This window comes from Salmo salar, chromosome ssa21 (genome assembly GCF_905237065.1).
Source record: "Salmo salar chromosome ssa21, Ssal_v3.1, whole genome shotgun sequence".
NCBI lineage: Eukaryota > Metazoa > Chordata > Actinopteri > Salmoniformes > Salmonidae > Salmo > Salmo salar.
This window is the reverse complement of record NC_059462.1, coordinates 23,755,965-23,783,838: the sequence shown is the minus strand read 5'-3', so window position 1 is coordinate 23,783,838 and position 27,874 is coordinate 23,755,965. Positions and strand designations below refer to the sequence as shown.

The 27,874-nt window shown below is 45.1% G+C and overlaps 1 protein-coding gene across 1 annotated transcript in view; it reads left to right on the top strand.

Moving 5' to 3' along the window:
• Positions 1 to 610: 610 nt before the first annotated feature.
• LOC106581983 (cytoplasmic protein NCK2-like) overlaps positions 611 to 27,874 on the top strand; it is a 51,571-nt gene continuing 24,307 nt past the window's right edge. Inside the window, exon 1 of the mRNA XM_014164596.2 lies at positions 611 to 861. The gene's annotated coding sequence lies outside the window, so the exon portion shown is untranslated. The remainder of the gene's footprint in view (positions 862 to 27,874) is intronic.

The following is a 27,874-nucleotide window of genomic DNA, read 5'->3' as shown; positions in this document are numbered from 1 at the left end:
GTTAAAGTCATACTTTCTCAAAATAACAATTGATAATTGTTTGGGCTCCCGAGTGGCGCAATGGTCTAAGGCACTGAGTCTCAGTGCTACAGACCCTGGTTGGATTCGAGGCTGTATCACAACCGGCCATGATTGGGAGTCCCATAGGTCCAGCGTTGTCCGGATTAGGGTTTGACTGGGGTAGGCCGTCATTGTAAATAAGAATTTGTTCTTAACTGACTTGCCTAGTTAAATAAAGGCAAAATAAAAATAATGTTTTCATGAGGAAACAGTGCTGCAGAATAAACATTGAACAAAGGTCAGATTGGAGTGTTTGTCCTGGCTTCCAGTCCAAGGCAGCAACTTGCCCTTTACACATCAACCTGGAAACTCAACATGTCACGCAAATGCAAATAAAAACAGAATAAAGCTGATTACTTGTTATATCACTGTGTAAATTGAGGTGAATACCTTTAAAGTAGGTTATTTGAATTTCCTCCTTGATTATGAAAGCAACTTCCGAATGCAAAATAACCAGTCATTCAACAACGTATATTGTATAGTTAGTAGAAGTTAATCAATCTCCATGTCATACCACGCATTGTCCCTCGTCTCCCCCCTCGGCGGTGACGTCACTAGTCGGACGAGTGGATGGTGGTGGAGGCAGCTTGTGCCAGAGGGGGAGAGAACTAGCAAGCAGCGAGTGGAATAGCTGTGCCAGAGGAAGGAATCGTTCTGAGAAACCGAACAAAATACGTGAACTTAGTTTTGTTGCGCTTTTGATCGCGACTCGGTTGGTTTGTGAAAAGGTTTTCTGTTTCTTCCCCAGTGTGTGTGGCTCTCCAGTCCCCGTTGCCCGTTCTCGTTGGAGTGAACACCAAGGTAAGGACAATTTTAAACTGAGCGTAAAGTTGGTGTGGTCGCCCGGGCTTGATGTTTGTGGCGTGAACTATAGGCTATAGCAGCTGTGATTTCTTTACACAAATGTAGTAATGCAAACTATGACACGTCAGTGGGTACAAACATACAAAGTAGCCTATCTATTGTTTGGTACAAGGCCTAGACAATATCCATGGACCATGTTGTCCGTTCACTAGAGTAGACCGTCACTTTGTGATTCTTTAGGGCACTGTCTTTGTGTCCACACTCCACACGGTGCAGTTGATAGGCTATATGTGCGTTATTACAGGCTTCCAGTAAAATATGGTTAACATACAAATGTAATGTTTCCCTTTTACATTAAGGAATGCACTTATTATATTAAGTATGCTCGAATATGTTATTACGCTACAATATACCGAGTAGCCTAACCTTCGACTCATTCATTAACATCTCTTGTGCTTCCACTGTTTGAAACCGTCGTGTTTGGTTTACATCGTAGGCTATCTGTTTTCTTTAAATCATTCTAATTGCTTCCCAGTTTTTCCCTTTGTTTCAATTTGTTTTGCGCTTTAATCAATTGGGGAATTGCTAAATGCTATCCCATAGCCTATTGGCTTGTTCCACAATGGGTCTACAATCCAAAGATCAAATTCCCACACACTTGTCATATTCGTTGGTATGAGTATTGTTAGCCTATTGTATCGCTGCTTGTTTCACTGTTGCTTTAACAGCTGCGCTTAGATGGACATTTAAACACTCTTCATAGCACGCTTTTTTTTTCACACATTGCAGAAAGTGATGTTTTTTTGCCAGAATAAAAGAGCTTCACATTGTAGTCTACTGTAGCCAACAGGGTTTACATACAGTAGCCTGTTTTGCAGTCTGGCAGAGTAGTTCATTAACTGCTCTCACCCACAGCCCAGACAAAAGAGCAATGACAGCAATGTGTAAGTAAATCCCATTAGAATCCACCATGGTGTGTCCACTCTTTTGTCGACTACAGTTTAAAAACTGTCATTCAGCCCAAGGCCGATTTGTGATATTTATGCTAATTAATGTGCGGTTTCATAGCCTGAAATACACATGGTTTTGAGTAGGCTAATGTAGCTTCCAGTTTTTAATCCACTCCCTTTGCAACACCTACACCCCACAGTTCTCTTATGTTATTCCTTCCGTTAGGCTTCCGGATGTGTGAAGAGGTTCCAGCTGAGAGATACTATACTTTACAGTCAGGCCCTAATCCTATTTTACTCACATTATACTGCAAATGTGGCAAAAATGCCAGAACTAACACATTTCGCTCCTAGATGTGGACAATAGCATGAACATGTCCTAGTGATTAAGAGACCTGTATGGAAACTGAGCTTATCAGTGTTCTTCTCCTTATCAGATAGTTTTATGTGATGCCGGATTAAGGTACTGTAGGCTATCTGGGACAGTCAGACAGTACGGACGCTCAGGGGTAAGGTGTAGTTTCAGGCCGCACCTACAGTGCCGCCACACCCCTGTGTTAAGGTAGGTCACCATGGCAACCCCGTTTTTATGGTACACAGTTTGCTGCCGTTGTTGCAATGACAGGTATGTATGTGGAATGCAGGGTTTGGCGTTCTCTGTAGTCCTGTTGTTAAATTTGGGAGGGGACCAGTTTGATTTTGGCATTATGTAAACTACTGTTTGCTGACTGAGGAAGGGCAAGCCTTTCTGCTGCTCTGTGTGGCCTGCACTTGTGTTTTTGGTTGGGGTGAAACGTGGCCTAAAGGACAGAAGTCAGAAACTACCACAGAGTCTTCTCAGCACACAACCATTACCCTCAATCCACGCCTAAAATGATCAACGAATCACCAAGCTCTTGATTATCTGAAGGGGCGTGTTAGCGCCGGGTTAAAGGGAGACTTTGGGATTTTGTCAATGAGGGCCTTTTATCTACTTCCCCAGAGTCAGATGAACTCGTGGACACCATTTCTATTTCTTTGTGTCCAGTATGAAAGAAGTTCTAGGTAGTTTCGCGAGTCAATGTTAACTAGTGTTAGCTCAGTGACTGGACGTTTACGGGTGTCTGCTAGCGTGCATGTGAAATCACCTTTTCTTTCATACTGGACACAGAGACAAAAATGGTATCCACCAGTTCACCTGACCTCTGGGGAAGTAGATAAAGGGCCTCATTGACAAAATCCCGAAGTCTCCCATTAAAACTTACAATACAGAAACAGATTGAGCAACACTGCTGTACAACCTGATTGGAAATCAAGGTGCTAAATCATTTAGTGCTGACAGTAGAAATCATTAGTTTGTTAGCGAGACCGAACAGTAGCCTAGCCCAGTTTGGTTTTCTATGCCTGACTCAACTGTTTAAGAAAGACCGACACCAGTCTTAAACGCAATCACGTCAGGTCTGATAAAGGAAAGGGGGATACCTAGTCAGTTGTACAACTGAATGTATTCAACTGAAATGTGTCTTCCCGCATTTAACCCAACCCCTCTGAATCAGAGATGTGGGGGCTTCCTTAATCGACGTCCACGTCATTTGCGTCCGGTGAAACGAAAGACTTTCTGGATAAAGTCGTCCGCATGCTTCCCAGACGAAACAGTTCGTTAGAGTTCATGCATATATTATGACGTTTTGTGACGTTTTTGTTCAGACTTTGGTGAGGGTTTTTTCGGCTTTTTGGGAACATGTATTTTTTTCTGGAGATAGACTTCGGGCTTTGAACTTTAGTTTACGCCCCTTCATCGGTGATTGGTCAACAGTAGGGATTCTTCAATGAAGTATTTTTCATTCAACCCAGAGACGACTCGTTTTCATGCACATTTTTCAAAAAGAAATAGATATAAAATTGTGCAACTAAGATCTCATCAGCAAAAACTTAACTCAAATCTGTCATTAATTATCTTAGATTAATTCAGACTATTTTGAGGAAGTCTATACTGGCTACGGTGTCTCAAAATGGACAAACAGCACTATTGCCCCCTTTTTTAGTTTTTCAAGGGAATGTCTTTTAAGGGAGTATGTGAGCACACTCGTTTGGGTTCGGCTGGGCGTCAGCCAAACTGAAGCATGCTGACGCCTTAAACCTGCTTTGTAATATCACACCAACGATGGGACAGTGTTCTTTCTTAAATAGCCAGAACATTTAGGCCAAATGCTATCACAACCCACCATCCTACTGAGCACTGGAATTTGTTGTGTACACACTGTGCCCATTCAGTGCCATGATCTGATTTTACACAAAAGAGCTGTATGGAGCTCCCACTTGCTCTGTGTGTTTGTAGAGAGGGTGTATTGACCCCACTGTGAGAGAGAAACCACTATTTGTCCCTTGACGACATGGGCTCTTTCAGGCTTCTAGACATATAAACCTCTAATGCAGAGGTCTCCAAGTCTGAGCTACCGGATTCTTACATTGTTCACAACTGTATTTTTTTAAAATTGCATTTAGTCAAATCGGGGGCTTGTTGGCAGTGCGCTTCTAAATATAGGCTACATGCAATGGTAAAGAAACCTCATCGGTTGTGCTTGTTAGAGAGAAAATCAACGAGCTCCACATCAGAAGCCATGCTGGAAAACCACTGCATCACAACACAACTGATTTGGTAGCAAAGTAGCCGATGCTGAAAGTATCTTTCTGTGACCTCTTTCCCCCACTGCAACATGTTCATCTTCTCAAAAGAGGAGGACTAGATAGGCACAGACCCAGATGAATGGATCATCGGCGGACATGGAGAGAGAGAGAGTGATGGGAGCCCAAGGGTTCTCATTGTTATTCTCCCTCTAGACATTGTGGTAATCTGGAGCATGGCAGTCAGGGCAGGGCAGCCGTTAACCGTGGAAGCAGTTACAGTAATAATGGAACTCAACACACTGTGACCCAGGAAGTGAAAGAGGATTTGCTGTGCCATTGAGAAGACAAGACACAGTGACGGCAATCAACAGAGGTGTTAGTGTGTTTTGTTCTGTATGCCATATCGATCTGTGCACACACACACATTGCAAGCCTAATGATAACATAGGGAGAGCAAATGTTGAAGAGATTCATGTCATTATAGGCTCCCAATACATGATCTCATAAGAAACCTTATGCTTTTTAAGAGTTCTCCGGACACAGACAGTTCCAGGAGTCTTTGGCCTTTGGCTGAACCTTCTAATTCTGCCCTCACATCAATTATGGTTTCACAGCCTTCACCTTTCCTCAATTTCATTACACAGTGTACCAGCTCTCCCTCTTAATCTCTCTTTGTTGCTCACTCACTCTCCCTGGTTCGCTCTCTCACTCATTCTCCCATTAATGATTTTAAGCTGTTTATCTCACTTTTGTCTCAACGCTCCCTCTTCCATCCTTCCCTCCCTCTTTGCCCTCACTCTGCTCAGGCCCCCACTGCTCGAGTCCACCTGAACCGCCAATGGCCTTGTGTCACCACTGGGCAATAAGCCTAATCCTGTTCTGGGACGCATATATGGACAGAGAGGGGGACAGATAGAGGGAATGGGATTGATATAGGGAGGGAGAGATGGTACTGTTATGTCTCTCTCACTACCCATCCACAACCCCTGCCCCCAGCCCCTTAAAATAGGCCCTTAAAAAGACCGACCTCTCCCATGGATGCTGGAGGACAGGGAAAAGAAATTGAGCATGCTTGGGAGTCACTGAAAAATATCTGTTAACTTGGTGCATCATGAAGACATTACATACAGAGACAGTATACAGACTGTCAGTGTGCAAGTCCAGGAGCTTTAGAAACTCCACAGGGGTGGGAGGGGGGGGGGGGAACACCACCACCACTCTCCCAATTTGTCCCCCTCGAACTGATGTCACCACCTCCTCTCCACCCCCTGACAGACAAGAGGCCATTCATTCATAAACACCCTCAGAAGTGCTCGTTAAAGAGTAATTAAGGGTCGAAGGCACTCCCGTGCCCTCTCCCAGTTTGCATGGCTGGCTTCGAATTACCTCAGTGAAAATTGCCACTTTGGGCCGTGGAGCAAGACGGAGCGAGCAGCGAAACCCAACACTCCCTGAGAGAAAGAAAGAAAGAAAGAGAGAGATACAGTCCTCAGTTCAGGACCTCTACACACACACACAGTTAGGTAATCGCTGCATCAAGGTCTGGATTTACTTGGCTTGCTATCTAGTCACAGGAAATACAGTGGGTGGCGGGATTCTGTGTGTGTGCCCTTGCCTTTGCCTGCCACCCTAGGTGCAGCCTGATTTGTAGGGCTCCTGAGTGGCGCAGCGGTCTAAGGGACTGCATCTCCGTGCTTGAGGCGTCACTACAGACACCCTGGTTCGAATCCACGCTGTATCACAACCGGCGGTGATTGGGAGTCCCATAGGGCAGCGCATAATTGGCCCAGCGTCGTCCCGGTTTGGTCGGTGTAGGCTGTCATTATAAATAAGAATTTGTTCTTAACCGACTTGCCTAGTTAAATAAAGGTTAAAAAAAAAACATGTGAGCCGAAACTGAAATACAAACACAACATAATTTATTTCCGTGCAACTTGTGCACTCTCCCTGACAGCTCGTGCCAGTGCCGTTCTGTGAAAGTTGTGAAAAACATCCTTTCAACTTGAACACTGGGGTACTAGTGTGACTCCCCCAGAGGCAGCAGTCATATGCTGCTGCCAGTTTAAAGCAGCCAGTCACAAAGAGAAGGCAGGTTGCCAGAAGTAGCATGGAGCTTTAGTTTCCCCCCTCTGCCTCCTGGCTTCAGTCATGTTCAGATAACAACCCAGATCCCCCGTGTGTTCTGAGGAGAGGTGAAACCTTCAAGGAGCTGGACCGCCATTACGGAGAGAGGAGGAAGACCGAGTGAAGGGTAAAGAGATGGGGGGTGAGAGAGGCAGTGGAAAGATGATGGAGGGTACAAGGAATGGAAAAGGTCAGGCTAAAGGAGGGTGGATAGAGGACAAGGTCCTTGAAATGTAAATAGCGAGGGAAGGTAGGGACAGTCCTATGAACACACAGCAGTAACTGGTAGAAGAGGAATGTTTGTCAATTTGTTTTAGTTAGTAGATATGTTGGTAGGCCCTTCATGCTCTAAGTGGACACTGCAATCCTCTCTCTCTCTCTCTCACACACACACACACACACACACACACACACACACACACACACACACACACACACACACACACACACACGTGTTGTGATATTTTAATGGATTTGCTGCAGGACATCAGTTTGGCTCAGTCCCAAAATGATGGAGAATGCTTTCATGAGTGGCTCACACCTGCCCAACTGCCTCTCTGTCTCTGCGGGTATAAATGGCATTTCTCCTCTCATGAAAAGGGAGAGTTTTTTTTCACTCCATCTCCTCTTCTTACCTCCCCATTACTGTGTTGAATGTGATCCTCTGTCCCGCTGGCTGTGTATGGATCACATAGCCATATCCCTGATGATGAGACAGCTGTCAGGGTTAGACGTGGCTGCTATACCCTATCCCTGACCCTTACCCCTCTCCAGTAAGACTGGTAGAACTACCCTATACCACTAGAATACACAGTATTCAAATACTTAAAAAAAAAAATAGAGGCCCTAATGATTTCCACCAACAGGAACTGGACTTCTTACAGGTTCAAATGACTCCCTCACGTCATTGCATGCTCTGCAGCTTAGGGCTGATGGGTAATGTTTGGAGGAAGTCGTGACCGAACTACCCGACCACCCATCACAACATCACTCTATCTACACAGCATGCCTGGATCTGTGATGGGTTATTTAAGTAAAGGTAGACTCAGCGACAGGATGTAGATGCAGAAAGTAAATGGCGCAGTGGACACACAAATACACAGTGGACACACAGATGCTTGTTGAATGTGGCTGTTCAGTGTTTTGTGTGACAGGGTTTTTGTGGAAGGAGACATCACCATTCTGCCTGGTAATACAAAAAATAGGAACACTTCTGTTGTCAAGAGCTGGGTTGTTTAGCATGCCATTTTCAGGGGGAAAATCTATTTCGTGGGGTGTTATTCTGTGACGACTTGTTATAGTGTAATGCCAGAAGTTTGTCCTGACCAAAAAATGTCTAGTTCGACACACACACACACACACGCACACGCACATGCACACGCACACGCACACGCACACACACAGGTTGATGCAGCAAGTCGTGACATTTATTTATTTGGTCCTGGGCCAGAGATGTTCCACCACACACAGACTGCTTCCGTCTCTCTCTCTCTGATTGTGCGTCAGACTTACTCCCTGGGTCTGAGGGCATTGTCACAACGTCAGAGCAGGGCTTGGGAATATATAACACACACACGCTTGGGCAAGGCAAGCAGGACAGCAGTGACTCACCCCCAGCATATACCCGCTGCTCATCAGGCCAAAGGCTATGACAGTCACTCACTCACTCACTCACTCACTCACTCACTCACTCACTCACTCACTCACTCACTCACTCACTCACTCACTCACTCACTCACTCACTCACTCACTCACTCACTCACTCACTCACACTGAGAGATCTCTTCAATCAAATCAAAAATAAATCCAATTTTATTTGTCACATGCGCTGAATACAACAGATGTAGACCTTACACTGAAATGCTTATTTACAACCAACGATGCTTTAAGAAGTAAAAAAAATAAAAGTTAAGTAAAAAATAGAAAATAAAATAAACAAATAATTAACCTCTCTGGGCTAGGCAAAAACCTCTCTGGGCTAGGCAAAATCGTCCCGCCTACGCAACAGCCAGTAGAATCCCGTGGCGCGATTTTCAAATACCTTAGAAATACTATTACTTCAATTTCTCAAACATATGACTATTTTACAGCATTTTAAAGACAAGACTCTCGTTAATCTAACCACACTGTCCGATTTCAAAAAGGCTTTACAACGAAAGCAAAACATTAGATTATGTCAGCAGAGTACCAAGCCAGAAATAATCAGACACCCATTTTTCAAGCTAGCATATAATGTCACAAAAACCCAAACCACAGCTAAATGCAGCACTAACCTTTGATGATCTTCATCAGATGACAACCCTAGGACATTATGTTATACAATACATGCATGTTTTGTTCAATCAAGTTCATATTTATATCAAAAACCAGCTTTTTACATTAGCATGTGACGTTCAGAACTAGCATACTTCCGGGGAATTTACTAACAATTTACTAAATTACTCACGATAAACGTTCACAAAAAGCATAACAATTATTTTAACCTGTTATGGCTAGGGGGCAGTATTTTCACGGACGGATAAAAAACGTCCCCGATTTAATCTGATTAGTACTCCTGCCCAGAAACTAGAATATGCATATAATTATTGGCTTTGGATAGAAAACACCCTAAAGTTTCTAAAACTGTTTGAATGGTGTCTGTGAGTATAACAGAACTCATATGGCAGGCAAAAACCTGAGAAGATTTCATGCAGGAAGTGGCCTGTCTGACAAGGTGTCGTTCTTTTTGTCTCTGTTTATTGAAGAGTGAGGATCTTAGCTGTCCCGTGACACTTCCTACGGCTGCCATAGGTTCTCAGAAGGCGGCAAAACGCTGAATCGTGGCTTTGCAGGCTCTGGCTGAAAAAAAGTAGCACGTTTGGGTAGTGGCTGGTTACAGTACTGTGAGACTCAGGCTCGTGCCCGCGTCGACCGAAAGCTTTGTTTACTTTCCTCTGTTTAGCTAAACGGAGATTCCCGGTCGGAATATTATCGCTTTTTTACGAGAAAAATGGCATAAAAATGGATTTTAAACAGCGGTTGACATGCTTCGAAGTACGGTAATGGAATATTTAGATTTTTTTTGTCACGAATTGCGCCATGCTCGCGACCCTGATTTACCATTTCGGATAGTGTCTGGAACGCACGAACAAAACGCCGCTATTCGGATATAACGATGGATTATTTTGGACCAAACCAACATTTGTTATTGAAGTAGCAGTCCTGGGAGTGCATTCTGACGAAGACAACAAAAGGTAATCAAACTTTTGTAATAGTAAATCTGATATTGGTGAGTGCTAAACTTGCCGGGTGTCTAAATAGCTAGCCCGTGATGGCTGGGCTATGTACTTAGAATATTGCAAAATGTGCTTTCACCAAAAAGCTATTTTAAAATCGGACATATCGAGTGCATAGAGGAGTTCTGTATCTATAATTCTTAAAATAATTGTTATGCTTTTTGTGAACGTTTATCGTGAGTAATTTAGTAAATTGTTAGTGAATTCGCCGGAAGTTTGCGGGGGGTATGCTAGTTCTGAACGTCACATGCTAATGTAAAAGCTGGTTTTTGATATAAATATGAACTTGATTGGACAAAACATGCATGTATTGTATAACATAATGTCCTAGGGTTGTCATCTGATGAAGATCATCAAAGGTTAGTGCTGCATTTAGCTGTCTTCTGGGTTTTTGTGACATTATATGCTAGCTTGAAAAATGGGTGTCTGATTATTTCTGGCTTGGTACTCTGCTGACATAATCTAATGTTTTGCTTTCGTTGTAAAGCCTTTTTGAAATCGGACAGTGTGGTTAGATTAACGAGAGTCTTGTCTTTAAATAGCTGTAAAATAGTCATATGTTTGAGAAATTGAAGTAATAGCATTTCAAAGGTTTTGAAAATCGCGCCACAGGATTCAACTGGCTGTTACGTAGGTGGGACGAATTCGTCCCGCCTGCCCCAGAGAGGTTAACATGCTGGTAGAAATGAGGTAAAACGGATTTAAGTTTCCCTGCATTAAAGTCCCTGGCTACTAGAAGCGCCGCCTCTGCATGAGCGTTTTCCTGTTTGCTTATGGCTGTATACAGCTCATTGAGTGCAGTCTTAGTGCCAGCATCGGTTTGTGGTGGCAAATAGACAGCTACGAAGAATATAGATGAAAACTCTCTTGGTAAATAGTGTGGTCTACAGCTTATCATGAGATACTCTACCTCAGGCAAGCAAAACATAGAGACTTCCTTCAATCCCTATGTTTCTTCACCCATCAGTTAGTTCTGGTGAACCACTGTGTATTTAAGAAGTTGTGTACCAAGTTAGTTTTCCGTCATAAGTAATCATCTTGCCCTGAGTTCTTGGCTTTAGCTCAGTGAGCTAACACTGTCTTGTGGTATGCCAACAACCAGCAAGCAGTGGATGGTAGTGTAATGAAGGTTCATACAGTAAACATACACTCGTCACTCCAAATTGTTCTCTTCACATTCTCTCGTTACCACTCTCTCTCTGTCAATCCCCCTGTACTCTCACTCTGTTCACTCTGTGGGGCACTGGGTTGTGCTTAATAATTCTGCTATTCAGAGCAGTTGTAGAGTAGAGGGGGATGGAGAGGAGAAGAGCAGGAGGTACAAAGAAGGTGAAGCACATGCTGGGAGAGAATCAACAGCACTTTAATGGAGGGAGGTAGAGCAAGAGATACTTGTTACTTTTTATTATGGAGTGTGACTTTATATTCAGTATGTAGCAGTACGACTATTATAACCTTTCTTGTCTCAGCGAGACAACTCAAAGGGAAATCCATTAACGCCAAGATAATGGAATTCATTTCCCTTCATTTCTGTCGTGGATGATGTTGGCTTTCGCCGACTGGTCGAGCCATGGGACACACTATTCTTCTGATGTTGCCCTACCGGAGTTACACAGTATTGTTGAAACGTACGTCTATGAGCTACTTGCTATGGGCGTCACTACTATTAGCTTCACGACTGACATTTGGACCAGTGATGTCAGCCCCATGAGCATGCTGAGTCTGACAGTATAGTGGGTCAACGAGGATTTTGTACTGAGGAAAGCTGTATTGCATGCTCAAGAATGTGCTGGTTCTCATACCGTTGCTGCCATTTCAATGGCATTTGAGAACATGTTTGAAACTTGGAAACATGAACACACTAGCTAGCTCCATTCAAACGACTGGAGAAATAAGCTCATCAACTGTGTCTGCAGTAGACGTGATACCCTCGGTCATGGCATTGAGACGCCTGCTCAACAAAACTGCTGACATACCGTGGGGTTAACTTACAAAAGTACTTGAGGCTGTGAACAAGCTATTCGGTGGCATTCCCCCTGAGCCTCTACTGTTTTGCCACCATGCTTGATGCTAGGTACAAGGACCGCTACTTCGATGCAGACAAGAAACAGGGTTTACGTGAAATGTTACATGCACAGCTGGACAAGATGGAAACGGACACAGTGACCGTGCGCACCGAGGAAGAGAAGCCACGGACAGACAGCTGAAACTTCACTGCTTGACATGTATGATGAAATCCTGGTTGAGAATGAAATGACTGAACAAATGAACCGCGAAACAGCACAGCAAATAAGTGAAAGAAATAGGTTTTGATTATGATTTACTGGTAATGGGGACATAAGTAAATGCCAACAAAATAACTTTTTGGTCAGTGTGTGTATGTGTGTGTTTAACCTTAACTAGGCAAGTCAGTTAAGAACAAATTCTTATTTACAATGACGGCCTACCCCAGCCAAACCTGGACGACGCTGGGCCAATTGTGCACCGCCCTATGGGACTCCTAATCACAGCCGAATGTGATACAGCCTGGATTCGAACCAGGGACTGTAGTGACGCCTCTTGCACTGACATGCAGTGCCTTAGACCGCTGCGTCCTTGTGTGTGTTAACTATTTAATTGTACTAGAATGCTTAAAAGGGCGCTAAATATTATATGTGTCGTTTTTATTGCCAAGGAAAATATCGGATGTCGGAATCGGACAACAATGTAATATCGGTGCATCCCTACCTACTGTATTATTGTTGAAAACAAGTCTATGATGGAACTGTTGCTGTTAAAATACAAGTAATCATTTTTATTCTGAACTGGAATAAAATGATTGAAGCAAGATGCTTTTTGAGGCAAACACTCATACAGTTCTGGGTTGCTCATGTACAGCAGGAAGTGGTCTCCTGCCTGACTGAGAAAGCAGTAGATGTTCTGATCCAGTCTGGCACCACATACCTATCCGAGTCAGGGTTCTCAACTCTGACATACTTAAAAAAACAAGTACAGAAACAGACTAAAAAACGAAGCCCAGAATAGACCTGCTTGTTGAAAACTTCAACCAGCCACACATCTCTCATTAGGAGTGTGTTTGTGTTCTGGTCTACATCTGTGTGATGTGATCAGTTTATTCTAGTTCAGAATAACAATGATGTATTGTATTTCAACAGTCACAGTTCCAACAATCATTTCTACAGTAAGATGTACAGTAGGCCTGACCATTTTCATCTGTACTGTTACTTAGGGTTGCACGATCAAACTGAGCCTGTGTGTGTTCTGTTAGATATCTGTGTGATGCGATCAATCAGCTTCTTCCTGTTCAGAATGAAAATGACTTATTGTATTTTAACAGCAACAGTTCCAACCTAGACAAATATGTAAGAGTGTTTTTAATGGGGAACAATAAACATCAATAGCTATTCATATGGGTTTGTAATTTCATTGTTATTGTCTATATTGTTTTAGGCATAAGGGCAATGTAATGTACCCATATTTACGTACAGTTGCATGTTTTCCTAAGCTTGGGTCCCGTGCTGAAAAAGTTGAAGAACCCCTGGGCTATTAGCATCGTGCAGTAATGTCATCTTCCTCAGGGCTTGAAGTACAGTTGCAAAGGGTACACGACTGCCTTGTGTAGTCAGACGGAGGGCTGGGAGATATATCGAATTCATGTTTTTGCACGATATTCCAAATGCCTGTATCACAAGAATCAAGTTTTCTTTTGTATTCGTTTTTATGTGCGTTTCTTGTCCGCTTGTTCTCATGTCGTCTTTTTAGTCTCGTCTCCTTCTTCTGTGCTGTGTGCACCTTCCCATTTACACCAGAAATCTGCATATAATGACGAGATGCTCATGTCTCCACCGTAACAATGGGAGTCATTGTCTCAAAGGCGGGAAGACGGGCGACAAGCTTAGGTCCAAAATAAGCCCATAGAATCGCATTGGGCTTCTTTTGGATCGATTTTGGCGAAACCTCTCTCTTCACCTCTTCCTCTCTGTTTATACACACACACCAAGCCCCTCCCCCTGCCACTCACACCAATTAAAGTTGAGAGATCACTTCTTCCTCTCTGACATTTGCATTTGAGGTTTTGCCCAACAGAATCGGTCATATAGACACCGAACCAAACACATTGAGACATTATTTTACTGTAATAGAGGTAGGGCTGTCCACAACTAAAAAATAACTTGGTCGAACGAAAGTCGCATCTTCTTTCGACCAATCGAATGGTCTAAATGATAAAACTTGTATTTTTTCATAGACACACCCTATGTGTTTTAATAAAATCAATTATATATGCATTGAGCTTGTCTGATGCAGGAAGCCTGATGGTTAGAGCGTTGGGCCAGTAACCGAAAGGTTGCTGGATCGAATCCCCGAGCTGACAAGGTAAAAATCTTTCGTTCTGCCCCTGAGTAACAAGTTAACCCACTGTTCCCCGGTAGGCTTTCATTGTAAATAAGAATTTGTTCTTAACTGACTTGCCTAGTTAACTAAAGGTTCAATAAAAATAAAGATATACAATTTAAGGGCACTGTTTGATGAAATCAGACACAAATGACTGGAGGGAGCCAGAGATCAAGATAAGCAGGAATTATAACCCCCTACCCTCCTACTGGTTATTGCAGATTCTGCCGTTACTCTCCTGAAGTTGCCGGTAAAAGGCTACATGAGGACTCTCCAACCTTTCTCATGTGGAATGTCAATTTATCTGACCATTTCTACCTATCTGCGTTGCGTGCCAGTTATGGTTTTCAGATGCATATTTTAGCGGAACATTTTCATTTCATTTCAAATTTTTGGTCTCAACTAATCCAATTGCGCGCAGAGCAGACACTACTAAAACAAGAATATCGATGGACATTGATTTTGGAAAATGCATGCTCAGTTTGTCTCGCGGCATTGCATGTACTGCTAGCAGCATTTTAGCCAAAGTCTGTTATACTAGCTGTCTAGTCTGTTTTATAAATGGGCAATAATCATAACACACAATTATATAAGGAATTGGCAACTCGTTGTCATTCTGAGAAATAAGGTAGACCACTTGATTACAACATCTGAACGAAGTGGACAGTCTGGCATGCTATTCAAACAGTTGGAAACGGACAGAAGGGTTTGTTCATAACAATTCAAATGTTCTACCTTGTTCGCTAGTAAATAGATCAAATTTGGCTTAACTTGAAATATAAAGATTAGCTGGCTACTCACTAGCATGTGGGCTTCTGCTTGAGAGATGATGAGATCTGTGTTAATTTTCTATAATGCCTGCTACAAGAAGTTAGTCATTATTAGTGAAGGTGCAGTATGCATAGTTGTGGGTAAATTTGTAACAAAAAGGGAAGAAAACTGTTTTCATACAGACTTCAATGCCAGATCAGTGCTTATTTTTGATAAAATGATTAGTGGGGCTTATATTTAGTCTAATTTCACACATCCTGAATTCATTCAACTATTGCTGACGGTTTGAAATGCTGTTTATTTGACCTTTTTTAAATTGTACAACAAAGCTTATTTAGAGAGAACATTTGAAATATGTAGATTTTTAGGCCATGCTGCCCAGCCCTAGTCAGATGTACAGAGATGGACTCTGTTACACATCCTGATCTGAACTCCCTGAAGGCAGGCTGCGCGTGAAGCCTGCGAGATACAGCCGAGACATACAGCCTGCGAGATATAGCCGAGACATACAGCCTGCGAGATACAGCCGAGACATACAGCCTGCGAGATACAGCCGAGACATACAGCCGAGACATAGCCGAGACATACAGCCGAGACATACAGCCGAGACATACAGCATGCGAGATACAGCCGAGACATACAGCCGAGACATACAGCCGAGACATACAGCCGAGACATACAGCCTGCGAGATACAGCCGAGACATACAGCCGAGACATACAGCCGAGACATACAGCCTGCGAGATACAGCCGAGACATACAGCCTGCGAGATACAGCCGAGACATACAGCCGAGACATACAGCCGAGACAATCTCAACCACATGTTATGCTCTGCTTCTTGAATCCACACACATTATCACACCTAATGCTGCCCACAGTGACTGCACCGCACCCTGTATGTGTACACCAAGCTGTCGATCTCGCTCACACACATTGCATGTAGTTTATGTAGTAGAGAATAGTCATCCTTCCCAGGTTAGCTGCCTTCCATTGCCTTGGAGGGATCACACCAGTATTATCGTGCATTTATACGGAAAACAAAAATATAAACGCAACATGCAATTTCAAAGATTTTACCGAGTTACAATTCATATAATGAAATCGGTCAATTGAAATTAATTCATTAGGCCATAATCTATGGATTTCACATGACTGGGCAAGGGTGCAGAAATGGGTGGGCCTGGTTTTGGCATAGGCCCACCCTCTTGGGAGCCAGCATAATTTGTTTTTCCCCACAAAGGAGCTTAATTACAGGCAGAAATACTCGTCAGTTTCATCAGCTGTCCGGGTGGCTGGTCTCAGATGATCCCGCAGGTGAAGAAGCCGGATGTGGAGGTCCTGGGCTGGTGTGGTTACACGTGGTCTGTGGTTGTGAGGCCAGTTCTTCATGGCGTATGGAGCATTTCTGGGATCTTTTATTTCAGCTCATGAAACATGGGACCAACACGTTTTTTTTGTTCAGTATATAATTACACATGTACATAAACACATCATTACATTAATGATGGGTGAAGGTGTCTGATGTTTGAACCCATTGTAGTACCAGGCCCTGAGACCTCTTCAACCCCCCCGTTAGGCTTCTACATTTCTGAACTCAAACTCCTAACATGAACCCCCACGTGCACACTGGTCTGCTGCGTCTGGTCTCCCAGGTAGGCACGGCACCGGTACTAAGGAGCAAAACAGGAACAGTTCACTAACAAGAGTAGCTTGGAGGTTCGCGTGTGTGTTTCTGTTCACTTTGTGAACAGCGAACGAGAGAGTTTGTGGCATCTGAAGCTAAATCTTCCCCCACATTGATTCTGAAGTTCAGACAATGTTTTCCCCTATACGTGTTTGCTGTGTGTGTGTGTGTGTGTGTGTGTGTGTGTGTGTGTGTGTGTGTGTGTGTGTTCAATTCAGCTGGCATAGTGGTCTCCATTGCGTTGAGTGACAGTTAGGTGGAGCTCTACCACTAAATCACAGAACACATGCATCATGTTTTTGTTTTGACAGGTGTTTTAGCAGCCAATCACAGTGAAAAGGACATGGTAGGGTAAACAGTAGTGGGAGACTAACCTGCAGGTAACTGGACACTAGTGGCATCACATTTCCTCTGTGTGCTGAGTGTGTATAAGCTACAGCCAGCTGAGTTTACCCTTTGAGCTAACTGTATTGTTTACACCAGCAGATCTGTGTTCTGCTCCGCTGTTTCTTACTCTTTCCTACATACCTGAGGGTTGTGCAGCGTGGAGGGGTTGTGCAGCGTGGAGGGGTTGTGCAGCGTGGAGGGTTCTGGAGGGTTGTGGAGGGTTCTGGAGGGGTTGTGCAGCGTGGAGGGGTTGTGCAGCGTGGAGGGTTTGTGGAGGGGTTGTGCAGCGTGGAGGGGTTGTGGAGGGGTTGTGCAGCGTGGAGGGGTTGTGGAGGGGTTGTGCAGCGTGGAGGGTTCTGGAGGGTTGTGCAGCGTGGAGGGGTTGTGGAGGGGTTGTGCAGCGTGGAGGGTTCTGGAGGGTTGTGCAGCGTGGAGGGGTTGTGCAGCGTGGAGGGGTTGTGGAGGGTTGTGCAGCGTGGAGGGTTTGTGGAGGGTTTGTGCAGCGTGGAGGGTTCTGGAGGGGTTGTGGAGGGGTTGTGCAGCGTGGAGGGTTTGTGGAGGGTTGTGCAGCGTGGAGGGGTTGTGGAGGGGTTGTGCAGCGTGGAGGGTTCTGGAGGGGTTGTGCAGCGTGGAGGGTTTGTGGAGGGTTGTGCAGCGTGGAGGGTTGTGGAGGGTTGTGCAGCGTGGAGGGTTCTGGAGGGGTTGTGCAGCGTGGAGGGGTTGTGCAGCGTGGAGGGGTTGTGGAGGGGTTGTGCAGCGTGGAGGGTTCTGGAGGGTTGTGCAGCGTGGAGGGGTTGTGGAGGGGTTGTGCAGCGTGGAGGGGTTGTGGAGGGGTTGTGCAGCGTGGAGGGTTCTGGAGGGTTGTGCAGCGTGGAGGGGTTGTGCAGCGTTGAGGGTTTGTGGAGGGTTGTGCATCCTGGAGGGGTTGTGCAGCCTGGAGGAGTCGTGCGGCGTGGAGGGGTTGTGCGGCGTGGAGGGGTTCTGGAGGGTCGTGCAGCGTGGAGGGGTCGTGCAGCGTGGAGGGGTTGTGCAGCGTGGAGGGGTTGTGGAGGGTTGTGCAGCGTGGAGGGTTGTGCAGCGTGGAGGGGTTGTGCAGCGTGGAGGGGTTGTGCAGTGTGGAGGGTTGTTGAGAGTTGTGCAGCGTGGAGGGGTTGTGCAGTGTGGAGGGGTTGTTGAGAGTTGTGCAGCGTGGAGGGTTGTGAAGCATGGAGGGGTTGTGGAGCGTGGAGGGTTGTGCAGCGTGAAGGGGTTGTGGAGCGTGGAGGGTTGTGGAGGGTTGTGCAGCGTGGAGGGGTTGTGGAGCATGGAGGGTTTGTGGAGGGTTGTGCATCCTGGAGGGGTTGTGCAGCCTGGAGGAGTCGTGCGGCGTGGAGGGGTTGTGCGGCGTGGAGGGGTTCTGGAGGGTCGTGCAGCGTGGAGGGGTCGTGCAGCGTGGAGGGGTCGTGCAGCGTGGAGGGGTTGTGGAGGGTTGTGCAGCGTGGAGGGTTGTGCAGCGTGGAGGGGTTGTGCAGCGTGGAGGGGTTGTGCAGTGTGGAGGGTTGTTGAGAGTTGTGCAGCGTGGAGGGGTTGTGCAGTGTGGAGGGTTGTTGAGAGTTGTGCAGCGTGGAGGGGTTGTGGATGGGTTGTGCAGCGTGGAGGGTTGTGAAGCATGGAGGGGTTGTGGAGCGTGGAGGGTTGTGCAGCGTGAAGGGGTTGTGGAGCGTGGAGGGTTGTGGAGGGTTGTGCAGCGTGGAGGGGTTGTGGAGCATGGAGGGTTGTGCGGAGTGGAGGGGTTGTGGAGCGTGGAGGGGTTGTGCACTGTGGAGGGGTTGTGCAGCGTGAAGGGTTGTGGAGCGTGGAGGGTTGTGGAGTGTGGAGGGTTGTATAGGGTTGTGGATCGTGGAGGGTTGTGGAGGGTTGTGCAGCGTGGAGGTTTGTGGAGGGTTGTGCAGCGTGGAGGTGTTGTGTAGCGTAGAGGGTTTTGGAGGGTTCTGGAGGGTTGTGCAGTGTGGAGGGTTGTGCAGTGTGGAGGGTTGTGCAGTGTGGAGGGTTGTGCAGTGTGGAGGGTTGTGGAGGGTTGTGCATTGTGGATGTTTGTGGAGGGTTGTGCAACGTGGAGGGTTGTGGAGCGTGGAGGGTTGTGGAGCGTGGAGGGTTCTGGAGGGTTGTGCAGCGTGGAGGGTTGTGGAGCGTGGAGGGGTTGTGGAGCGTGGAGTGTTGTGCAGCGTGAATTGGTTGTGCAGCGTGGAGGGTTGTGGAGGGGTTGTGCAGCGTGGAGGGGTTGTGGAGGGTTGTGCAGCGTGGAGGGTTGTGGAGGGTTGTGCAGCGTGGAGGGTTGTGCAGCGTGGAGGGTTGTGGAGGGTTGTGCAGCGTGGAGGGTTGTGCAGCGTGGAGGGGTTGTGATGGGTTGTGCAGTGTGGAGGGTTGTGCAGCGTGGAGGGTTGTGCAGCGTGGAGGGGTTGTGGAGCATGGAGGGTTGTGCAGCGTGGAGGGGTTGTGGAGCATGGAGGGTTGTGCAGCGTGGAGGGGTTGTGCAGTGTGGAGGGTTGTATAGGGTTGTGCATCGTGGAGGGTTGTGGAGGGTTGTGCAGCATGGAGGGTTGTGGAGGGTTGTGCAGCGTGGAGGGTTGTGCAGCGTGGAGGGTTGTGGAGGGTTGTGCAGCATGGAGGGTTGTGGAGGGTTGTGCAGCGTGGAGGGTTGTGGAGGGTTGTGCAGCGTGGAGGGTTGTGTGTGATCATCAGAGCCAGTAATCTTGTTGATATTTCAGGGGATGGGTTTTTACATAAGGCATGATTTCCTCCTGTGCTTTAATCATTCTGCTTCTCTGGTTGTGTTTCAGTCTTTAACTCAAGGCATCTAATCAGTCTAAATTCCAGCGGTAATAATGAGATAGCATAGTACCTTAAACAACCTAAGGACATGGGCATCTGGTGTGTAGCAGTGGCAGATGGGCTCTTCCCAACTGAAATACAACATTCTGTCTATATCGCACTGCCGTTACATAGTAATGTTACCTATCCCAACCCAGTCCTTGAGGACCTCCACATTCCATGTCTTTGTTCTATCCGAACATTAGCACACTTGATTTGACAAGTCAACTAATTGCTGTCATCAGAGAAATATGATACGTATCTGGCCCTGTATCAGTTCTTAGGCTGGGGAAAGTCTAGCTACTCTGTCATTCCTGTCCTTGCTGTTCCACCGAAAGGGAAAGTAATCAAGTCATGTTAAATCATACAGCTAACCCACAGGATGTCAGTGGAGGGGCTGGCCTTATGTGTTTCAGACGAGAAACATGATCTGTCTCTAAGCCTCATTAGCCAGCTGGGTTGGTGCGCTCCCTCTCTCTTTGCAGACTGACTAGCCTAATTTGTTGTTCCTCTACTGGCGGGCTGGACGACAAACGCCATCATCTTTGCCTCGTTTCTTTGTTCATGTTTATGAGATTGCGGTACACGTCCAGACTCCTAACAGCGTTCAGGCTGTAAAATCGCTAGACTATTACACTAATGATAATGGATTGCGAGTCTCAAAGTGCTTCACATTGTGTCTAACACTATTTGCACCTAGCTGGACAATTCAGATGCCCCAGGAGTCATATTTGCTCCAGGTGGTTGTGCCACAGAACCCCTTCCTGTACAGTCACTCACACCAACCTGAAGGAGTTTGCATAAGTAAAGTGATTGTGAATGAGGATTGTGTTGGAGTGTGCTGGGGAGAGAGCGTAGTACTATAATCAATGATGATGTTCAATACAGTGCAGTGGTTTTAGCCCACATACATTTCTGTTGTATTTTCCCCTTTGGTTGACCCTATGGCTGATTACATTGGCCCTGTGGCATACACACACACACACAGGCATTTAACCACACTCACAAACCACAGCGTTACTCCTCCAGACAGGACTAAACAAACAGATCTGTACATCAGAGCTGTTCTTTTCAGTCCATTGCCTGTCATTTGCTTTGTATTGTGTGCTTTGTGATGCTGTGCCCAGGGACATGGAGCAAGCGACCAGACTGTCACCTCTCCGGGAGTAAAAATAGAGAGAACATGATTAACACTGTAGTCGGGTGCACTTCCATTGAAGCGGTAAGAAATTAACAAAGAAGGGGAGAAAAACATGCCAGGAACTAAACAATGGTCATACAATAGAAGCCTGTGTCACGGTTGTCATATGAACGAGACCAAGGCGCGGCGTGCGTATCGTACCACATCTTTATTTCTATGTGAAACTATGCAAGACATACAAGAAACTATTAAAAAAAATGTTTAAAAAAACGTGACGAAGAGGTACAACATGCACTAACTCAAAATAATCTCCCACAAACACTAGTGGGAAAAACAACTACTTAAATATGATCCCCAATTAGAGACAACGATGACCAGCTGCCTCTAATTGGGAATCATACGACAACCCCAACCTAGAAAAAAGAACCTAGAACACAACATAGAAAATTAAACTAGACAAAAACCCCAACATAGAAAAAAGAAACTAGAACCAAACATAGAAATAAATACACTAGACAAAACCCCCCAGTCACACCCTGACCTACTCTACCATAGAAAATACGAGCTCTCTATGGTCAGGACGTGACAGCCTGAGGTAGTGAGTCATGAAAAGGAAAGGGAGGGGTTGAGACTAGTTGTGTAAATAAATAGTAAACTTGCTCCAGCACCTATACCTTTATTGGTTGACAACATTTTTTAATTCAGATTTCAATCCAACTCCGATCTGAATACTTTTGAGTGTACAGGCATAGCTTTATTACAAATATTTTTGTCCCAGCACCCCAATATAAGTCATTTTTGTTTGATCTCCTACGTCATCGTTTCCCGAACTCGGTCCTTGGGACCCCAAGCTGTGCATGTTTTGGTTTTTGACCTAACGTTACACAGCTGATTGAAATGATGAAAGCTTTATGATTAGTTGATCATTTGAATCAGCTGTGTAGTGCTAGGACAAAAACCTGAGTTTGGGGAAACCCTGTCCTACGTAGATGGTGGGACACAAGGATGCAGGGAGGTTATGTTTATAAATGTATGTAGAGTAATGGAATTCAAGGGTCAAATTATCTTTATGATGGACATATTTATGATGGATGAACAGGAGAGGTGGAAAAGGGGGGGGGGAGTAAGAGATGGTAGCGTGGGAGGTAATGAGAGGAAGGAAAACTCAGGAGATGTAGGAGCCATTAAATGGAGAAGAATAAGTATGGAAAGAATGAACAGAGAGCGAGAATAGAAGAGTAGCAGAGGAAAGAAAGGATGATTTCAGGGGGGGGGGGGACCAGTCGCAGTCTGACCAGTCTGATATAGGACCAACTGGAACCATGGAAACTCACCAAACAATGTCTCTCCCACTCAGGGGGAGGGAAAGAAATGACAGAAAACGAGTGATGTGAGAAATTGCTTGAAAACTGGGAGTGAATGGAGGAAAGAAGTAGGGGGAGGACAGCGATAAAGGGAGCAATCCACCATTTCTGTAGTCAGCCGTTTAATGAAGATGGGCATAAGTGTGAAAGCGCTGTCCAAACGCTGTCCAAGGCTGCTGACAAATATGTGGGTGGACAGAAGAACCCATGCTACTATTTTCTCTGTGCAGAGGAGAAAGATGGAGTGATACTGTCAGAAAAGAATCACATCGCTGCTTTCTGAAGCACTAACTGGGTGGGAAAGTATTCACAGAAAGTAGACTATATCCTGATTTAGAAACTGTGTACACTGTACAGAATATCTAGCAAATGTATTCGTTTAGCTTTTGATGTGTAACTTTTGTAGAAACGATGAGGAAGAGAAGAGAATCTGGCTATTTCAGTCTAACACTTACACTCTCAATCCAATCCACTTTGCCAAACCGGGTTTTGTCAGTGATATGGTTTAAACAGAGTTGCTTTGATCAGGACTTGCAAGAGCTTCGTTTGATAAGTCCCTCTTCCTCCTGTATGATATCACCATGAAGTGGCTGGCTAAGTGACTGCAGGCGTGGGTCTCGTTCTGTGGTCAGAGCATTCTGTCAGTAGCTCATCTCCCAAGGGTTTATTTTGAGTAGGCAGTTGAAAGGACGGCATGATGTCGTCTGCCTTTTGGACCTCCCTGAGCCATCAAAACATTCGGCCTGACATTTTTCACTCTGTCTTCTTTGATGACATCAAACATGATAGTGATTTTCCACCGCTCAAACTGAAGAGGAGCTCATACCAACCCTGTCAGAGAGATGGGCCTAGCCAACTGCATTGCATACCAGGGCAGGTGTGGAAAGAATGCTCTGGCATGACAGTGGCACTGGACTCACTATAAAACAGATCATTAACATTGACAGTGTTCCAATTCATTTGGCCCCGATGACGAGGGCTTTGACCTGTTTTCAGCAGCCATTCACAACCAGCCAAAGCAGTCTGTTGTGGGTGCTTGTGTTAGGCCTTTTCAGATCACAGTGAACCGATTGGTCTATGGGAGTACCAGGAGCCGTTTCCGTATGCTGCAGTGTATTTATTCAGGATGGTCCAAATGCATATTAACCAGCTTCCTACTCTGAGAAACAACTCAAAGCAAACAGCATCAAACAAATGAGAGTACTGGGAAAAGAAGGGAAGGAGAACAGTTTGTTCCATTGGTTTTTCCTCTTACTGTGTTTTTGACCTGAATGCCAAACAGAGAACTGTGCCAGTCTTTTTCTCTTTAAAAAAAAAAACTTTTATTTTCTTTAATCCTCTTTTACTATCCCTTTCTCTTTGTGTTGTGCTGAAAAGGCCTGGGAGATTTTTTTCTCTCCCCCTCAATGAGGAGCTGTGAAGTCCAGGAGGAATTCAACTCAGCATTCTGTCATTATTCTCTCCTTTTAACTCTCTCAATAGAGGGATGGGGGAGCAGAGACTCCCTCTTTTTCACCCCTTTATTCTCCCGCTACCCCCTTTTGTATTTTACATTTGTTTACCTCAATGTCTCCCTTCCTCGGTTTCTCCCCGATTTATCCTTTAAAGACAACATTCGACAATAGCAGGCATGGCACATGGCAATGCAGCTAATGCTAGATGGCTGTAGGGAAAGAGACTCAGTAATTGAATTAAGAGAGTTACACACTACAGCTCTGCCTGGAGACCAGAAGTGTGAGCTGTAACACATCTCGCACACAACTGAGGTAAGCTGGTAGTGTGTGACCGATGGTGTGTTTGCCGCCTGTTGACGTGTGTGTGAGCGCCCAGCGAGGAGGATTGATGTGATTCTGAGTGGCATCCCCATCACTCTCCCTAATGAGCACGGTCATTGGGGAGACTGAATAATCATGGTGGATACGGAGGGAAGCAGGGCCATCACTCTGAGGGAGAATGAGTCAGTATTAGAATGCTGATAAATGGGGCAATAGGGAGAACGAGAGGGGAGGGATACAGGTGGTTTATTGGAATACTCTTTTTGCCTGTCAGATCCTTGTAATCTCGATACCAGACACTTCCGCCCCATTATCGCCTGGGGACAGAATTGGTGTGTAACTGTGACATACAGCTGTTCTGTAAGCCACATCGGTTATACCTCACCTGACTAACTCACCCTTCTACATTCCTCCCAGGGCAAGGATAGACTCACAGGCAAGATTTGACCTGTTCCTCTCAAAGTCCCTCCTCCTACCTTCTCTCCTCCTCTACCTCCTCCCTTCCTTCCCAGGCCTGTGAGGGAATCCTGTTAGGTAGCTTGAGTGTGTGCAAGCAGGGTCACATTCACTGTATTTCAATGCTACACAAATGCTTGTACTCTTGCCAGACTCTTTCCACTACAGAGGCTGTGACAAGAGTCTAGTGTGACAGTAGGAGGTCTGATATACTATACATTTTATTTATATTTTACCTTTATTTAACTAGGCAAGTCAGTTAAGAACATATTCTTATCTTCAATGACGGCCTTCAGGGGCAGAACGGCGGATTTTTACCTTGTCAGCTCGGGGATTCGATCTTGCAACCAAGTCCAACGCTCTAACCACTAGGCTACCTGCCGCCCCAAATGACCCACACATTTAGCTAAAACACCCGTAGACACTGCATTAAGAGATGAGCCTGTCCTGGATAGCATTCATATGGGATAGTTGTGTAGAATTTCTTCAGTCTCTGTTCAGCCTCTCTGTGGATCTGGCCTTATTGAAGAAGAGTTTAATATCCTGTGTTAAACGCCCTAGTCTCGGAGTAATCCATTTGCATTTCTGAAATACAGTGGTCTATATCTGAAGATATAAATCTTTCCAGCGGTAATGGGATCTTTTATGTGGTGTAATTGTGTGACTACTCTTCTCGTGAGTTATACGGTCCTTTGTGGCGGAGCTTCATCTGTGAATTGCCCTCATTAAAGAATAAAGTGTAGAAGACGATATGAGAAAGGAAATGTGTGATCCCTAGTGTGTCTCTCTTGTGGGACTGGATGTTTTATCATTTATCGCTGTGTGCGTGCCTGCCTGCCTGCCTGCCTGCCTTCCTTCCTTCCTTCCTTGAACACTCAACTCCAGTTTTTTGACACACACCCACACTATAGCAGCATTCTGTTTTTCCCACTGGGTTGTTCCACCTCAAAAAGCACAAGAAAAAGGATTTTGACACCCAACAATGCAAAGCTGTCACCAAGGCAAAAGGTGGCTACTTTGAAGAATATAAAATCTAAAATATATTTGGATTTGTTTAACAATTTGTTTTGGTTAGTAAATGATTCCATTAGTGTTATTTCATAGTTTTGAGGTCTTCACTATTATTCTACAATGTAGAAAATAGTCAAAATAAAGACTGGAATGAGTAGGTGTCAAAACTTTTGATTGGTACTGTATTTCTCTATTAACATGCTGATTTGCTGGTGCTTTTAGTTGAAAAAAAATATAGGCCTATTGTAATAAAAAAGGTTTGTCTAAAATAAAATGATCTATGTGACATTGCTACATACATGGCTAAACCATGATATTAGAATTTTTTTGTTATTCAACTGTTTGAATGTAGCGCGCCCCATTAAAAAAGACATATCAGTAGCCTACTCATGTAGGTATCTAGTTATTGTGGGTCAATCAAAGCAACACTACTGTCAGAGGCTCCATGTGTGGCGAGTGAAGTGGGAGATTTCCAATCAATGCAAAATGGAATTACAATTACTTTTTATTTTATTTTTTTATTTTATTTTATTTTACCTTTATTTAACCAGGTAGGCAAGTTGAGAACAAGTTCTCATTTACAATTGCGACCTGGCCAAGATAAAGCAAAGCAGTTCGACACATACAACAACACAGAGTTACACATGGAGTAAAACAAACATACAGTCAATAATACAGTAGAAAAATAAGTCTATATACAATGTGAGCAAATGAGGTGAGATAAGGGAGGTAAAGGCAAAAAAGGCCATGGTGGCAAAGTAAATACAATATAGCAAGTAAAACACTGGAATGGTAGATTTGTAGTGGAAGAAAGTGCAAAGTAGAAATAATGGGGTGCAAAGGAGCAAAATAAATAAATAAATACAGTAGGGGAAGAGGTAGTTGTTTGGGCTAAATTATAGATGGGCTATGTACAGGTGCAGTAATCTGTGAGCTGCTCTGAAAGCTGGTGCTTAAAGCTAGTGAGGGAGATAAGTGTTTCCAGTTTTAGAGATTTTTGTAGTTTGTTCCAGTCATTGGCAGCAGAGAACTGGAAGGAGAGACGGCCAAAGGAGGAATTGGCTTTGGGGGTGACCAGAGAGATATACTTGCTGGAGCGCGTGCTACAGGTGGGTGCTGCTATGGTGACCAGTGAGCTGAGATAAAGGGGGACTTTACCTAGCAGGGTCTTGTAGATGACTTGGAGCCAGTGGGTTTGGCGACGAGTATGAAGCGAGGGCCAGCCAACGAGAGCGTACAGGTCGCAGTGGTGGGTAGTATATGGGGCTTTGGTGACAAAACGGATGGCACTGTGATAGACTGCATCCAGTTTATTGAGTAGGGTATTGGAGGCTATTTTGTAAATGACATCGCCGAAGTCGAGGATCGGTAGGATGGTCAGTTTTACGAGGGTATGTTTGGCAGCATGTGTGAAGGATGCTTTGTTGCGAAATAGGAAGCCAATTCTAGATTTAACTTTGGATTGGAGATGTTTGATGTGAGTCTGGAAGGAGAGCTTACAGTCTAACCAGACACCTAGGTATTTGTAGTTGTCCACATATTCTAAGTAAGAACCGTCCAGAGTAGTGATGCTGGACGGGCGGGCAGGTACGTGCAGCGATCGGTTGAAGAGCATGCATTTAGTTTTCCTAGTATTTAAGAGCAGTTGGAGGCCACGGAAGGAGAGTTGTATGGCATTGAAGCTCGTCTGGAGGATAGTTAACACAGTGTCCAAAGAAGGGCCAGAAGTATACAGAATGTTGTCATCTGCGTAGAGGTGGATCAGAGACTCACCAGCAGCAAGAGCGACATCATTGATGTATACAGAGAAAAGAGTTGGCCCAAGAATTGAACCCTGTGGCACCCCCATAGAGACTACCAGAGGCCCGGACAACAGGCCATCTTATTTGACACATTGAACTCTATCAGAGAAGTAGTTGGTGAACCAGGCAAGTCAATCATTTGAGAAACCAAGGCTATTGAGTCTGCCGATGAGGATGTGGTGATTGACAGAGTCGAAAGCCTTGGCCAGGTCAATGAATACGGCAGCACGGCATTGTTTCTTATCGATGGCGGTTACGATATCGTTTAGGACCTTAGCGTGGCTGAGGTGCACCCATGACCAGTTCTGAAACCAGATTGCATAGCGGAGAAGGTGCGTTGGGATTCGAAATGGTCGGTAATCGGTTTGTTGACTTGGCTTTCGAAGACCTTTAGAAAGGCAGGGTAGGATAGATATAGGTC